This window comes from Periophthalmus magnuspinnatus, chromosome 8, assembly GCF_009829125.3.
Source record: "Periophthalmus magnuspinnatus isolate fPerMag1 chromosome 8, fPerMag1.2.pri, whole genome shotgun sequence".
NCBI classification, from domain to species: domain Eukaryota; kingdom Metazoa; phylum Chordata; class Actinopteri; order Gobiiformes; family Gobiidae; genus Periophthalmus; species Periophthalmus magnuspinnatus.
Genome location: NC_047133.1, coordinates 4,006,507 through 4,022,335, shown reverse-complemented (window position 1 = coordinate 4,022,335; position 15,829 = coordinate 4,006,507). Strand labels below are relative to the sequence as shown.

Sequence of the window (15,829 nt, the reverse complement as noted above, 5' to 3'; positions counted from 1 at the left end):
CACCTGTATCCCTCACCGATGCTTTTTTTCCTCGATCAGACTAATTATAACACAATTTACTCTCTCCGTACTCTAAACTACTGGCACAAATGTCTTCCAGGCAGTTAACTCGACCTCCCACCGCCGTTTAGAAGCTTGTTAAATGTGCGACAGCTGGCAAATTTAGAAAACTTCTTAGAGCAGCGCTGTCCGGTCAGTTTAACCTGTAATTAACCTCGCAATCCGTGTGATTCACCGACTCACCTCACGAAACGAAGATTGATTTTTCTCGCTCTGATCTGCGGCCGCTAATATATTACGCGGTTAGAGGACAGAGAGCGCGTGCAAGTTTGAGTAACATTTGGTGTTCTTGGGTCGGCATGGCGATGGATAACTCGGTCCAGCAGAGTGCCAGACGGGGCGGCTAACGAGATGCTGCGCTAACAAACAGATCCCAATGTTTGTCCGTATGTGAGCTGTTGAGACTGGAGTGCCGAACATTCTGGCCTCTTACGAACTGGACGATTTCTACTAAGAATATTGCACTGATGTGACTTTTTATGGTTGTGTAAGAGATTTATTTTTCCAAGGTAAGGTAAGGATCTTATTTGAAGCGGAATGTCGTTCGTTCACCGCCGGAGAATGCTTTGCTGAGAACTGATATTTGAAAAGCGGTTTTGGAATTTGTTAACACTGTTCCAAGTAAAAAAAGGTAAAAGTAAATATTAAAAATGAAGAAATATAGATTGTTTTTTATTTGATATTTTTTATAATTATAATATATCCAGTTTGTTGTCTTTATTTTCATACTAAGGAATAGATTGGATACTCAACACTGATTCTGATACCACAATGATAATGCAAAAGACAAAAGACAATGATATTTTAAAACACCTTAAGTCCACACCTGATGGTAAAATACTTCGGTAGACACTGCTGCGTTGGGATAAATCGGCAAAAGTGAGGCTGCCACTCGACTTTTGCGACTTTGGCCTCTCCGATCACCATTACCAATCACACAGAGTCATGCAAAGAGCCAAAGTTATGATGTAATGTTTGCATGTACCTGACTGTAACTGTCCACACTCACAATATCAAGGCTCGTCCTTCTCTAAATTAGACCACGATAATTAATATGGACTTATCGTTTAACATATGAAAACTGCAACAATATATCGTGCCATAAAAGGTTTAATAAATAACTTCTATGACTCATTACAGATGCAAACTCCAGCTGTCATCGACGAATGCTGCTGTTGTGTCCTTAGGCAAGACACTTAACCCGCCTCGTCCGCAATGGTGTGTGAATGTGTGTGTGGTTTCTTGATGTAAAGCGCTTTGAGTGACTTGTCCATTTCTATATCGCGGTTCACCTTTCGAGACCTCGCTGCGGATTTGTTTAGTTCAGTTTTTTGTGCTTTTTTTACATCGTCTGAGCGTGCATTGTGTTCTGCGTCCTGATTGGCTGTTGGACTGTAGACCATTGTCCATCAGTCTCCTCCGTGCCGTGTCTCCTGTACAGTACAGAATGTCTTCAGACAAATTCACATAATCGTTGAATCGCAGTGTGACTCTAAAGTGCTGTGTGTTTGCAATTTGTTTTCTCCCCGACAAAACCCACAATGTCGATGAAACGTTCTGCACCGACAAAGACGCCTACGAAGGTTTGAACTTTGAGAGAGTTTAAACGAGAGAGAAATGTGAGAAAATGTTAACGCCTGTGTGAGAAAAGTGTATAAAGTGTGTGGTGAGGGGTTTTACAGACAAAAACATATAGAATAATTATACTGTCGTACTTGTGGTGTAGGCAGGACCAAAGAGTGCAGAACTCTGAGCAAGTTTACAGTGTTTATTTACAGTTAGTGAATCAACAGGCAAATGATGGCAAGACCGACAAGGAGCCGGGAGCAGGATGCGAGCCAGAGTCCGGGAACGCGTCGCGGAGTGCAGGACAGGGAGTAACCAGTGCCAGAGCGGGAGACAGGACCGGGAACAGAGCCAGAGGCGACGGAGCAGAGGCGGTCCAGGGAACAGGAACCAGAGCAGGGAGCGACAAAGAGCAGACAATACCGGAGCAGGGAAGTGGGGTCAGGAACGGAGCCAGAGACGAAGGAGCTGGAACGGTCCAGGAAGCAGGAATGTTAGACACGCGGACGATCTGGCACCGAGCGTCTGGCCCTGGCTCCTCTTATCCACGGCAGGTGACGATGATTGCGCTGATGGGCTGCAGGTGCGCGCGGGAGAAGCCAGGAAGTCCGCCCAGCTCCAGACTCAGGCAGGTGAGGGAGGGGGAGGAGCACACAGGGAACAAAACAATGAGCAGAAATACGAGCATCATGACATATACAAAATAAAGCTGATACGTCACAAATTTCACCTATTGCGAGTTATTTTTAGAACGTTACCCCCGCGATAAACGACGGACCAATGTATATAAAAACATAACCATTTACCAAACTAAGTACTACACTATTTCATTTAGCTGTTTATTTATTGCAGCTCATGATTCTTTTTAACAATATTCCACATTTAAAATAGTTTTTGCCGTTCAAATCTGCTCTTGGTTTATTGTGTCAGTGGCATAAATTAGTTTCAATATCATCGTTTATCGTCTATATTTAGTTCAGCGATGGATCAAACTTCAAAATGTGTTATTTTGACAGGTCTTTCTTAAAGTAGAGTAGTATTGCATTCTCAATCCACAAAAAAGCCCATTTCTTTTACAAAAAACGTGATTAGCCACAACTATCGATACTGAACAAAACCAAACCACACGGAGAGGAACTTTTTACGTAACGTTGCATATTAGATTAGTGCTGATTTTGAAGCATGTCAGCGATAAAAAAACACAATTGTTACTGTGTGTTTTTCTGCTGAACCCAGGCTTTGTTGCTATTGTTTGTCAGGATGCAGCTCAGCACTCCGCCGGTTAGATTCTTCTCTTACACAAACCAATAACGCACCACAGTCCCATGCCCCACTTGTAAGCGTATCCGTGTAAGACAAAGACGGTTTTCCTGAGTGTGTGGTTTGGGTCAACACACCTCAGCTTGTCAATAATGTTTAATGCATTCACTAACCAAGAGTCCCATTTCCTGATACTTGAGTATACACAGCGGCCTCTTTGTTCCGGTCGTTACGGGGCAAAGGCTGGTTTGTACTTCCACCTCACGGCGAGAACAGTTTCGATTTACAAAACCTGTGGAATCTGCGTGTTCTCCATAAATCTGGGTGTCGGTTCTTTCTAGGATTGTCAGAAATAACAGAAATCAAATACTAATCGATAATAAAACTGAAATTGAGCATCGAGTCTTTTCTTTAGCAGCGTAATCAAGTTTGAGATTTTCTTATTGTGACAACTCGATGTGCCGCCATTCCCTATCCGTGTAAAAAATTCATAAATAGCTTATCTTTTTTTGAACACTTAAATCTTTTTACGCTGCATAATTCATTCACTTTCCACTTTCAGAGCGGGTGAGCCACCATAGCCTTATTGGCGATCAGCGAGCGCAAATTTTCTGTCCAAACATTACCAACCGCTCACGTATGCGTGTGTCATCTTCGGTCAACTTAGTCCAGTGTCTTGCTCAAAGTTTAGTCGAAAAAAATATCTTTAAAGGACAATTAGTGATGTGAGTTTAGCGCCATCACTAAAAAAAATACCAACTTGACTGTGGCAACTAGCGATTTGAAACAGCTGAGAAATTGTCAAAAATGTACAAAAAATGTATAAAAATGTGTAAACTTTTCTGGTAGAGGTTCTGCTATCAGTTGTGTTCATGAACATGTTATAGCTTTACTTAGAATGTCCCATAGTTTGGCATTAAACTCAAACTCTGCATTTACTGTGTACAATTACAAGTGTTTTTATTACTGAAACATCCATCCGTGCATTTTCTTTCGCTTATCCGGGGCCGAGTCGTGGGTAGCAGTCTAAGCAGGGACTCCCAGACTTCCCTCACCCCAGACACGTCCTCCAGCTCCTCCGGTGGGACCCCAAGGCGCTCCCAGGCCAGCCGAGAGACATAGTCCCTCCAGCGTGTCATGGGTCTTCCCTTGGGCCTCCTCATGGCTTTACTAAAACATACTTTGAAAAATGGGCGTGTTTACTCGTTTTTTTCACAGATCTGGCGTGTAAGTGCACCTGTTAGCGCTACCTGCTCGTGTCCATGGAGATAGATGAGGTTAACGCCGTATTGCGGAACGGACCCAGTACTAGAAACAACCTTTACACGTATGGTTAATCTTGTTCGCACTGTAATTCTGGTAAAAAAAAAAAAGTAAAATCCATTTGACGTTGTAGTTTTCCCGCTTGCCTGATTCCTCGGAGGTATTTATGAACGCTACTCTCTTAGAAGTAGTCAATTGGAAGCAGATGAGTTGGATTAGTCATTGCATTTTATTGGTGTGAAGAGATCATGTTTGTGGAAGCTAGCGTCGCGTTTCCTAATTTGGTAAAAGATGCGCGTCGGTGCGAGGTGTAGCCCCGTGCGAGATACGTTTTGAAATGCCATGTTTGTGAACGATTACTATCAGGTGCTGAGGAGTCCGGGAAGTTGAGTGCGATAACACGTTGCGGGGTGTTATTGTTAAGAAGCGATTGTATTTCCTGTATTTTGGCACTAAGTGAGAACAGAAAGAGTGGGAGGAATGAGCTATAATTTTAATGACCAAAACAGTAATGTATTTTAGTAGCAAATAGAGCACAATATATCTGCTGTAACTGTCAGAATTAGAGAAAAAATATTGTGTTTTTTTTTTTAAATAGTGGCAAATTGGACAGCTAATGTGTCATTGTTGAGATACAGAACATTATTAACACAAACTAGCTGCTTAAAAGTGCTTTTGCGTAACTTTTTGGGGTCAGCCACCTGCTTGTCACCATGGAGATTTGATTGTTTTACCTGGAATCTTCCACCTTATGCCATTAGACTTCATCTATCTGCGTTTATTTCATCACGGGTGTTTTTGTTGCCCAATTGTACCTCAAAAAAATGCATTTTCAGTGTGAGTGCGATTGCCTCTTCACAGATCTGACATGTAACCTGGCGTAGAAGTGCAAGAGGATGGTTTTCATGAAGATTAATAACTTTAATGTCAAACTTCAAACCTGCAGCTGTCAATTTGCAACAAAAAAACTCAAATTATTAGCTACTTGTGCAAAAAAAAACAAATGACTAAGTAGATGTATTAAGTATTTGTGTAAATTTAAAGAATAGTATAATATATGCAGAATTTTTACATAAAACAAACACAGAAAATAGATGGCATCAGTCATCCATTTAAAATCAACTGTATTTTTAGTGTGTGGTGATGAAGCATGAGAAATACTGCAGTCATTGGACCTTTGTAAACAACCACATCTGTTGTGACGATAACAGACTCTCTTTTGCTAAATGTCTGTTTTGCTTGTTAAAAGTAAGAACGCTTGAATAACATGACCATAGCAAAACATGAAATTCTCTGTAAAACTCACGGTAGAAGCAAAAGAACTGAAAAACAGACTTGAGGAACACATTATTGGTGCTGTATCTGGCTGTTTTCTGACTTAAAAACCTGAAAATCAAAACTAGTTCATTGTGAGTTTACCTTGTGCAGTCCGAGAATCCGAATTACTCACCACGATGAGTTTATAAGTGCTTTTTTTTAGAGACCTGAGCTGTTTTTTTTATTTGAGACAGCGAACAGCAGACATATTTTAACTGCAGAGCTGCTTATACAATATATCTGTACTGGGACAAGACAAATTTAGCTCAAATACATGGGGAAAAAATGAGGACAGGGCTTTAAATATTTATTAAACAACACTGAAAGGTTAATGGAATTACTTATATCTCTCAGAGGCCATTTTAATTTGATCAGCTGGATGAACGAGAAGAGGAACTGATATTTACCAAACACATTAGGGACTGGAAGGTAAATGTACTAGTAATGGAATTAATAAGAGCAAATGAGATGGATGTGGAGTGAAAGCCGACATCGAGGAGTTATTTTAAGCAAGAGGAACAAGCCGCTCACGGGAAATACACTGACGATTTCAATGTACACTCAATGCATTAGCTCAACAGAAGAGCGACACATGAACTAATTGCGCTGTTGTAGATGGGCTCGATCCTTTGAATGTTCTTACGGCAGTTCAAACATGAAAATGATTCTCGTCGGTGGTTGGATTTCAGATTGTGAGTCCATTGTGAGTAAGATTTAACGCAGAAAACTCCATTAAATCCCACCATAATTCACATTTATTCACAGTCATGTTTTGTTTCATTCACACATGTTTGAGTAATCCTGCGTCATTGGTTTGTCTACAACTCCAAAGCTCACGATGCACCGTTCCACCTTGTTACCTTTTTACCTTTAGTTTAGTAGAAATCAGAAATCATCCAAATCATTCTAATGAAGGTGAACAGCAAGGGTGCAAAACTCATTGTCACAGAGGACCACATCAACAAAATGGTTTCTCTCAAAGGGCCAGATGTTACTGTAAAATAAATGTCACTACGTTTTTATCTTGTTAATTAACCGTTTCTGTATTTATTACTTTTTCAAGTTAGAAATATTGTGTATGGATTTGCATAGGTATGAAAAAATGGCTGTTTAACTGTCATAGCTTTTAATTTGCTTTGTCGCGGGCCACATAAAATGACATGGCGGACCGCATTTGGCCCACCGGCCTTGAGTTTGACACATGTGGTGTACAGAACGGAGCACTTCCTGTATTACAACATGACATCACGAGGTGGAACAGAGTGTTTTCAGTTTAAGAGAGGCTTTGTGTGACGTGTGAATGAAACAAAACACAACTCCAGGTCTGTTTTTGATGAGGAAACATTATAAAATAGTGTAATTTAGGCTAATTAAGATGTAGTTATGATAAAAAAAAAAGGTATCATTAATTAATTAAACATTTATGCAACTGTCAGTTTCAAATATTTGTCTGTTTTGGCATTTTTCCACTGCTCCTATAATTACTGACATGTGAGGGGCGTGTTTTGCTTGTGTGCCCCAGCCGTGATGTTCTGAGCACCACTCCACCTCCTCTGCTCGTGCTTTTGTCTGTCCATTACTTAACAAAAGCCTGTTGTTGCTGCGCTTGTCACCGCACAGATTTACACAGCCACTCCAGGCAGACCTTTCTTGGATCTGATCAGCTGCTAAACAACCTGTGGCTTGTTTTAAATGTGAATAAATCTGACATTTTACAGTTGAACAGGAGAGAAGAATGAACAGATCCATGATGGTTGTTTGTTTTAAGGTCAGGGATGTGCAAAGGATGGATGAGGATGGAAGAGGTTCTTTATGCTAATACACATCTTAGTCTTGGTTTAATTCTCATTTAGACCTAGTTTAATCTTCGTTTAGACTTGTGCTGCAAGATTAACCACAATTTGAACAAATGTAATGATGAAATTGCAAAGGCAGCAGGTTTTTTTAGTAGTAAGTACCATCATTTCCTTTTTATTCTACATTAAAGCGGCAAAACGTGTCTTGAAGTGTGATTCTTGTATTAGTTTGTCAGTTCATATTTCAGTTTTTATCCTATTATTAAAACATGAATTGCAAATCTAATCAAAATTGCATTGCTTGTCAGAAAAATCTTTTAGCTCGTTTTTTTTTTTGTTGTTTTTTTTCTTTTGTTTAGTTTTTGTTTTTGTTTAGTCCTTTTTCAATCTTGTTGCTGTTCTCCTGGTTTAGTCCTGATGTAGATATGATTCGGTCCTGTTCTAGTCCTGGTTTAGTCCAGATTTAGTTTTGTTTTAGTCCCAAAATGGATGTGGTACATTAGCAAGTGTTTTTGTCTTTTTACACAGGATAACTGCTGCAATTTGTGCACCTACAGCGCATTCGATATTGATTTTAAACGCTTTAAAATGACCCACAAAGACAGATAAAATAACACTGTTTTGCTTTTCGTCGTTTTCAAAGCAGCGCTAATAAAATATAATCTCTTTAAAACCCGATGAGACTTGATGCAGTGCAGATTTAACCCTGGTTCATTAGTCTTTGTTAGGTTAAGTCCTGATTCAGTCCATGCAAAACCATTCTTTACTTATACGGCTCCAGCGCTGACGCATCCAGGCATGTGTGGAGACATAAAAATGCTAATCGCTACATTTCAGCGGGCTAATGCTAGATAAGGTAAAGCGATAGTGACAACACGAGAGCCACAGAAGGAGCCGTGTCGCCAGATAAGATTGTCAGGACTATAATAGAGAACGACGGATAACCGAAAATTCAACAATATGGCTCCTTCTTCCTTCGTACCAGTTACAAATTGGACAGGCAAGTGGAAAATACAAGCACTTGAGGTCGCTGAGTGGGTCACAATCAAGGCAAGCAGAAATAGGAAGCAGGCCATGTGATATAATCCCGACGGGCTTTGGTATTTTGTTGAAACGGCACAACAACATGGCACAAAAGCTACGGTATACGCCGCAATTGTCAGCACTTTGAAATATTCGCACCGTTTTGCACAATCTCCCAGGGCGTTGAGGTAAAATAAATAGTTGGGAAAGGCTGGTGTTGGTTTTGCAGCTATGTGTTTTTGACATATTTCACCAAAATTGTAGACATCTAACAAAATTGCTTTAAAATTTCAAGCTGTTGGCAGTTTTTTGGATGAGTGGAGGGCAGTATATGGATTGCAATTGCTAGGTATAATTACAAAAGTACACAAACTTTAAAATAAGTGATAAGGTTCACAATGTTACAGCAATGCTAAAAAATGATTTCTATTTTCCAGTTTTTAATCAAGCTCTTATACGTTTGTAGAATGGTGCTGTGATCCAGTCCAGATCCAGATATCCTGTATAAGTATAAGTCTTGTAGTATAGTAGTAGTAATAGTAGTCGTGTAGTAGTAGTAGGAGGCTGAGGTCTACAGGTTTCAAAAGGGCGCATTGCAACCTCAGTTAAAAATGTTTGCATCCTCATTTCAGACGCCTAAAATAATGTCCTGTTGTGGAATTTCTAATAGTAAAACCGCTTAAAAATATAAAATCAACAGAGAAGTTGTCTTGAATCAGTCGTGCTCAGTTGTCAAAGAGCTGTTGTCTCTTATACTGTCGTCTCAAAGTACGTACACTGTATTTATACCATCAAAACCTTCGTACCAGTTTAGTCCGGTCCAAGTGGCTCGTTGTTGCTGGACGCGTCTTCCCCGTAGGCTCCAAGGGCTGAGAAACAGGAGATACAGCCGAGCAAATAACAGCAGATGGTATTATGAAGGTTGGGTCTGACGCCAGCAGACGTCTCCATGAATAAACATTTAAGGTAAAGAGATCCGTAATAATATACCGGTAAGTAAAGATGTAGGGTAAAGAAGGACATGACAGTCCTCAGGCAGTTTGGCCTGCTCTGGGTCTGGGTGGTGGTAGTCTTGTAGTAGTAGTAGTAGTAGTTGCCATGTAGTAGCAGTAGTAGTATTGTAGTAGTAGTAGTAGTTCCCATGTAGGAGGAGCAGTAGTAGTAGTAGTAGTTCCCACGTAGGAGGAGCAGTAGTAGTAGTAGTAGTTCCCATGTAGGAGGAGTAGTACTGTAGTAGTAGTAGTGGTCGTTGTCTAGTAGTAGTAATAGTTGCCATGTAGTAGCAGTAGTAGTATTGTAGTAGTAGTAGTAGTTCCCATGTAGGAGGAGCAGTAGTAGTAGTAGTAGTTCCCATGTAGGAGGAGTAGTACTGTAGTAGTAGTAGTGGTGGTCGTCTAGTAGTAGTAATAGTTGCCATGTAGTAGCAGTAGTAGTATTGTAGTAGTATTAGTAGTTCCCACGTAGGAGGAGCAGTAGTAGTAGTAGTAGTTCCCATGTAGGAGGAGTAGTACTGTAGTAGTAGTAGTGGTCGTCGTCTAGTAGTAGTAATAGTTCCCATGTAGTAGCAGTAGTAGTATTGTAGTAGTAGTAGTAGTTCCCACGTAGGAGGAGCAGTAGTAGTAGTTCCCATGTAGGAGGAGTAGTACTGTAGTAGTAGTAGTGGTCGTCGTCTAGTAGTAGTAAGTAATAGTAATAGTTGCCTAGTAGGATTAGGGTTAGGTATTGGCAGTAGTAGTAGTAGTAGTCTGGCGGTAGTAGCTTAGCAGTTGTAGGCTAGCAGTTTTAGCCTAGTAGTAGTAGCCTAGCAGTAGTAGCTTAGCATTGGTACCCTAGCAGTACTAGCTTAGCAGTAGTAGCCTAGCAGTAGTAGGCTAGCAGTAGTAGGCTAGCCGGTGGTCTGGTTTTTGTTTTGCGTATCTTATGCCGTATTACTCAGTGGAGTCATTTTCTTTGGGCTGTGATTACACTGCGACCCAATTATCAAACTAATTTTCCAACTAGCAAGCTGCATAACAATAACGTATTGTAGGCTATTGATCAAGTGCTGAAAACATTGTAATTATACTGGTTTGAGCACGTGTTACAACAACAGCCCATTCAAGCGCTAATGACACAAAGTAATTGCTGACAGTTGATAGCGATTTCATTTATGTAGTAATCTCAGTTAATTGTGGATGAAAGAATTATCTTGGAGTAATTAGCTTGGTAAGTTAGCGAAGCAGCTTGTGAACTTTTCAGTACCAATCAGAGGAACTTTTGTTGTTACAGTATGTGACGCACTGTTACCAATTATGTTTTTTTTTCAGTAACTGCAGCCGATTATTTATTGGTAGAAATGTAACAAAATACAACACTCTTTTTTTTATTTTTTTTAATGTGGTGATGCTCACTAAGGCTCAAAAACTATTGTGCATTTTGGCTAGTTCCAGTTGACTAAATACTCAATATCTGGTTTAGTTCCGTGTTTAGTAGTTGTTTAGCCCCAAATTAGATCCTGGTTTGGTTTCTTCATTTCTTCGTGAATTTACCTTTTTGACTGTTTGCACTGGTTTAGATCAGCGCCCCCTGGTTTAGATCCTGGTTTGGTTTCTTCATTTCTTCCTGAATTGCTCTTTTTTGACTGTTTCCTCTGGTTTAGATCAGCGCCCCCTGGTTTAGATCCTGTTTTGGTTTCTTAATTTCTTCCCTAAATTGCTCTTTTTTGATTGTTTGCTCTGGTTTAGATCAGGTCCCCTTAGTTCGGACAATCGTGGTTTAGATCCTAGTTCATCATGGTTGACGTTTTGGACTGGTGTGACCTTTGTTATATTGTTTACCATCATTTAACCCATTTTGTACTGGCATAAATTTGCTTTGTATTGGTTTTATTGATTAAGACGTGGCTTATAAAGGCTCAATCATTATTGCACATTTCTGGCTAGTTCCAGTTGACTGAAGACCAGGGATCTTCATTTTATTCCTACGGGAAATTAGCCGAGTCTTGCTCAAATTTTGCTGAGCTCTGCAGTCTTTAGCCAACCGTAACTAGCTTGGCGGTTGGCTTTGTCACAGTTCAAATGATAAAATGTTGGCTACACTGAAATAAACAGTCTCTGTAGTTTCAAATTTTGATCTCAGCCTATTCTGAACAAACAGCATCACCAATAATGTTACAAATTTATTAGCGTGGACAGCTAGCTCCTAACGCTATCGCTCGAAGCATTGTGCAGCAAAACACATACCTGACCTTTTTCTCCAAATGTTTCCGGGTTTAACATTTCTGACTTCTCTTCTTTATAGGTCATTGCCTCTTTTAAACAGCGTCCACTGGTAGTATCCTGTATAAATCTACGCCCTATCACCTGATTGTAACTTCTAAACTGTTAGCCATTAGCGTACTCATACACCATAAAGTATTATTATTACCGTTAATGCAAAACACTTTCTTTATAACTCGAAATAACAATTGGACCCAGCAGAATGTATATATGACTAACGCTGTACTAGAAAGCAATATATAGTTTGAAACTCGAGGAACAATGAGTCACGCGCGCATCACACAAAAAGCATATGACGGGAGGTGGTCGCGCTAAGCTAGTTTCCTTGGGCTACTGTCATCTCCAGTCACGTCGACCTCTTTACATCAAATTATCACGTAGCAACAACTCGATGTATTTTCTATCATTTATGGTCATTGTTGTCAGTACTTTAGTTGGTTTCAGACGGAGGCCGCAGACCAAACGGAAAATCTTTAATATTAACCGTGTGATCTTAAACTTTAGCCATTTTTCTGGATAATCTCACCACTTTTTGAAACCGTTTGTGTCAGTTTTTGTTTGGATAGACCTAGTAATTAAAGAGATAAGCCTATTAAGACAACGATAAGAAGGAAAAGATGCTAGATTGATTGCTTAAATAGTAGCTTAATGGTTGGTTTTGGTAAGTGGACGCTAATACAGAAATAGCAGGGGAACGCGGTTGATTTAAGAGCACAATGCAGAAAGGAAAAGACTGGAATAAGCCAATATTTGTAGGCTCATTTAAGAGTTCTCCCGGATGCCCTTTAAACCTGTCATTCGGAGTTAAGGCCCGTCATGGGGTTGTAAATTGAACTGGATGTACGGCTACCTCGGCGCGTATAGTCAGTGGAGTCATAGCTGAGCTCATAATTGGCCCTAGAATAAAAATATATTCAGGCGCTGTCATTCATTTTTCACCCTTCATAGGAATTAATACAGTTAACTTGTTACGTCGCGTTCGTGGTGGTGAGATCCTGTTGGCGCCACAGCTGCCGGGTGGTAGATGGATGTGGCTGCCAATCTGCGCGAATGACCTCTCCAGTCGTCACTTATTCACATACGACAGTCAAATTGGGCAAAGAGTCTGGGATTGAACATTCAGATACCTACCATGTTTCTTTCTGTATTTTGTGTGAAATAAAATACAATGCGACCCGGCCCTGGATAAGCGGAAGAAAATGGATGGATGGATGGATGGATAAAATACAGTGAAATTGAATAAAATGAAATAAAATAAAATAAAAAATGTATATATAAAAATAAATAAATAAATTAGATAAAAATACAATAAATAAATAAAATAAAATGAAATTGAATAAAATAAAATAAAATAAAATAAAATGAAATTGAATAAAATAAAATAAAATAAAATGAAATTGAATAAAATAAAATGAAATAAAATGAAATTGAATAAAATAAAATGAAATAAAATGAAATTGAATAAAATAAAATGAAATAAAATGAAATTGAATAAAATAAAATGAAATAAAATGAAATTGAATAAAATAAAATGAAATAAAATGAAATTGAATAAAATAAAATGAAATAAAATGAAATTGAATAAAATAAAGGCAATTGTTTTATCATCTTCTAACATTGCCCAATCCAAAATGTACAACCTGCTTGGTCAGTACAACCTGCTTATACAGTCAAAGTAGGTGCATTATACTCTCTCATGTATACATTTTGCTTAGGACCAAACTAACAGTAACTAAACTTAATGTAAAACTAAATATTTTCAATGACTTTTAAAAACATACATAATAAAGTCATATGTTTGTATCTCATGGGTGACTTTAAAGTGAAAAAATACATATCAACTTACTCAAAAACAACAGCAACCTACAATTTTATATAGAAATGACTTTCAAATTACCTACTGCATATAATACTGTATATTGTAAAAGAATCAGAATTTACATCTTTTCTTTTTTTTTTTCAATGGCTGTGTGACATGAAGTCTGCATGTATCACTTGGAGTCAGATTTTTATTTTAATTATTTATTTTTTCCGCAAAGTAACTACAGACCAATAGGTGAAAATAAAATAATTTCTGAGCTCTCCATCCTCAAATACACGCCAATACAGGACTACTCAAACATGAATCAACCGAAATACAACTCTGAGCAGCTCAATAATGACAAAACACTTTTAAAATCTCATAAACATCCATTTTACACAGCATGTCCCCGTTAAACATTCATCTTATACACCTCAACTTCCTTTTCCTATGTTGATTTTCTACTTTAACACCCATCCAGCCAGGTAAATCACATTTGAGTTTGCACCCTGGCATGAAACCTGAGAAAGAAATGGCACTAATAGCTTTGGACGCCCCAATGAGCACCATCAGGAGAGAGCCTTACACTTCAAACCATAAAACACACTTGCTTAGAGCTATACCACGTGCCACTCCCAGATCCTCAGAACGATATCGTGTTCATCTAGCGAGCCAAATTGAACAGATTGCCTTCCATTATCAAATCAAAATTGCATTATCCACTCTACATGTATTTCCAAGGCTTTCTCCGATCTCCACGGCCTCGTACTGCCATTGAACTAACCGCAGGGTCAGTCGAGAAGACCGCGATGTTGAACGATTTCTCGCGGCGTTTTAACTTCTCAAGTAATGGGCGCTGTAATCGTGGACGCCATAAAACGTGCGAGGGCAGGGTGGTATTGGCGTAGACTGGAGAGAAAGCGAAGTGCGGATTTTTTTTTTTTTTTTTAACGTGATTATCAGTCTATTATGAGCGATGACCCACTTTAGCGTTTCGAGAGTGTTAACAAGCGTGAAGTGTCATCAAAGCCAAGTATGTACATGTAACTTTTCTGCTGAAGAGTATGTCACATGTTATTACTCTGCTTGGCTTGAACTTTCCACAGTATGGCATTAAAAGTATCTAGCGCCTGCTCCTTCTGGGGATATCACAGTCAGATTTGCAGAGAAGCGACCTCACTCACAGTAAGAATCCATGTTTTTACGGTGTTCTTTTAACAGCAGAAACGTGATTGAGTTAATGCAAGATACAAAAGCTGAATGCCGTACTGTGGAACATTTCAGACGACACGATTACCTCTATGCACATGACAAACCCTCGACCAGAAAAGTGACATAATGCAGCTGAAAACATTGTAATTGTACTGGTTTGAGCACATGCTAATGACACATAATGAACCTTTAAATGTATAACTGAGATTAATAAAAATGAAAATCTGAATTTGAATGGATAGAATTACAAATCGCAAAGGCTGCAATTTTTCAAAGTACCATCATTTTCTTCACAAACACACATTACTTTGCCTTATTCTGCATAAAGTCTTCTAACCCTGTAGTTTAGATCTGCACAAAAATGTTCTGAAATGTGATTCTTGTATTAGTTTGCCAGTTCATGTTTCATTTTTTTTGGGTCAATTCTCATTTAAATGTGACCTTTAAACAGAAACCTAAAACAAAAATTGCAAAACTTGCCAGAAAAAATGTTATTTGGTGTTTTTCCCAAACCGTTCAGCCTCATTTATGAGCCAACGTTGGTACAATACAAGATAAAGCTAAACAACTCCTCTGTTTGTTTACATGAGGTAGCTAGCATTGACCGAATACATTGAATTTTCATGTTATGGTGCAGTGGTCTTTAGCTGTACCACGCATTTCTACAGTGAATCCCAGCCCTCTCCATGGGGTCCGCTCGTGTGTGTGTGTGTGTGGGGTATGAAGATGTTAAAGGGCTGATGTGATGAGAGCTGATTTACTCTAAGGCACGCACAAGAATGACCTTTAGCACAGCCCGGAGGAGGAGAGGAGGTAAATCGGCAAGAGATTAAGAAAGCGTTGCGAAAGAATGTCAATTTTTGCCTGGGTTAACAGTGCTTTGTCCTTTTTTAATAGATTCTTTTTCCAGACCAAGCTTTAGTTGGTTTTCATACATGACGGTTTCGAGTGCTTGGGTTTTTTTGGCAGCGTAGAATAGAGGACGACAGCGCCTCCTGCAGTCCAACTTCTTCAGGAGAGTATCGCAGGTGTGTGAGAGTAAAAAAGCCCCCTCGTCCCGGTGTATCGTCCCGTGAACACATTTCCGTCTTGCAGTTCCCTCCTTAATCCAGCGACTCCTTCTGTTGATGTTTGTTCACGATCATTATGGATTGGGATGGTGCAATCGAAACTGTCAGGTATAAACACAAACTAAACCTCGGTCTGGAAAAAGAACCTATTAAATAAATTAACGGAACAGATAAACCTCACTGGACTAATCCTCACTAGTCCTT

The 15,829-nt window shown here is 39.3% G+C and overlaps 1 protein-coding gene across 1 annotated transcript in view; it reads left to right on the top strand.

Annotated features, from left to right (window-relative positions):
• Nucleotides 1–15,829, top strand: part of cacna1ha (calcium channel, voltage-dependent, T type, alpha 1H subunit a) — a 191,218-nt gene that overhangs the window by 21,828 nt on the left and 153,561 nt on the right. The window lies entirely within an intron of this gene.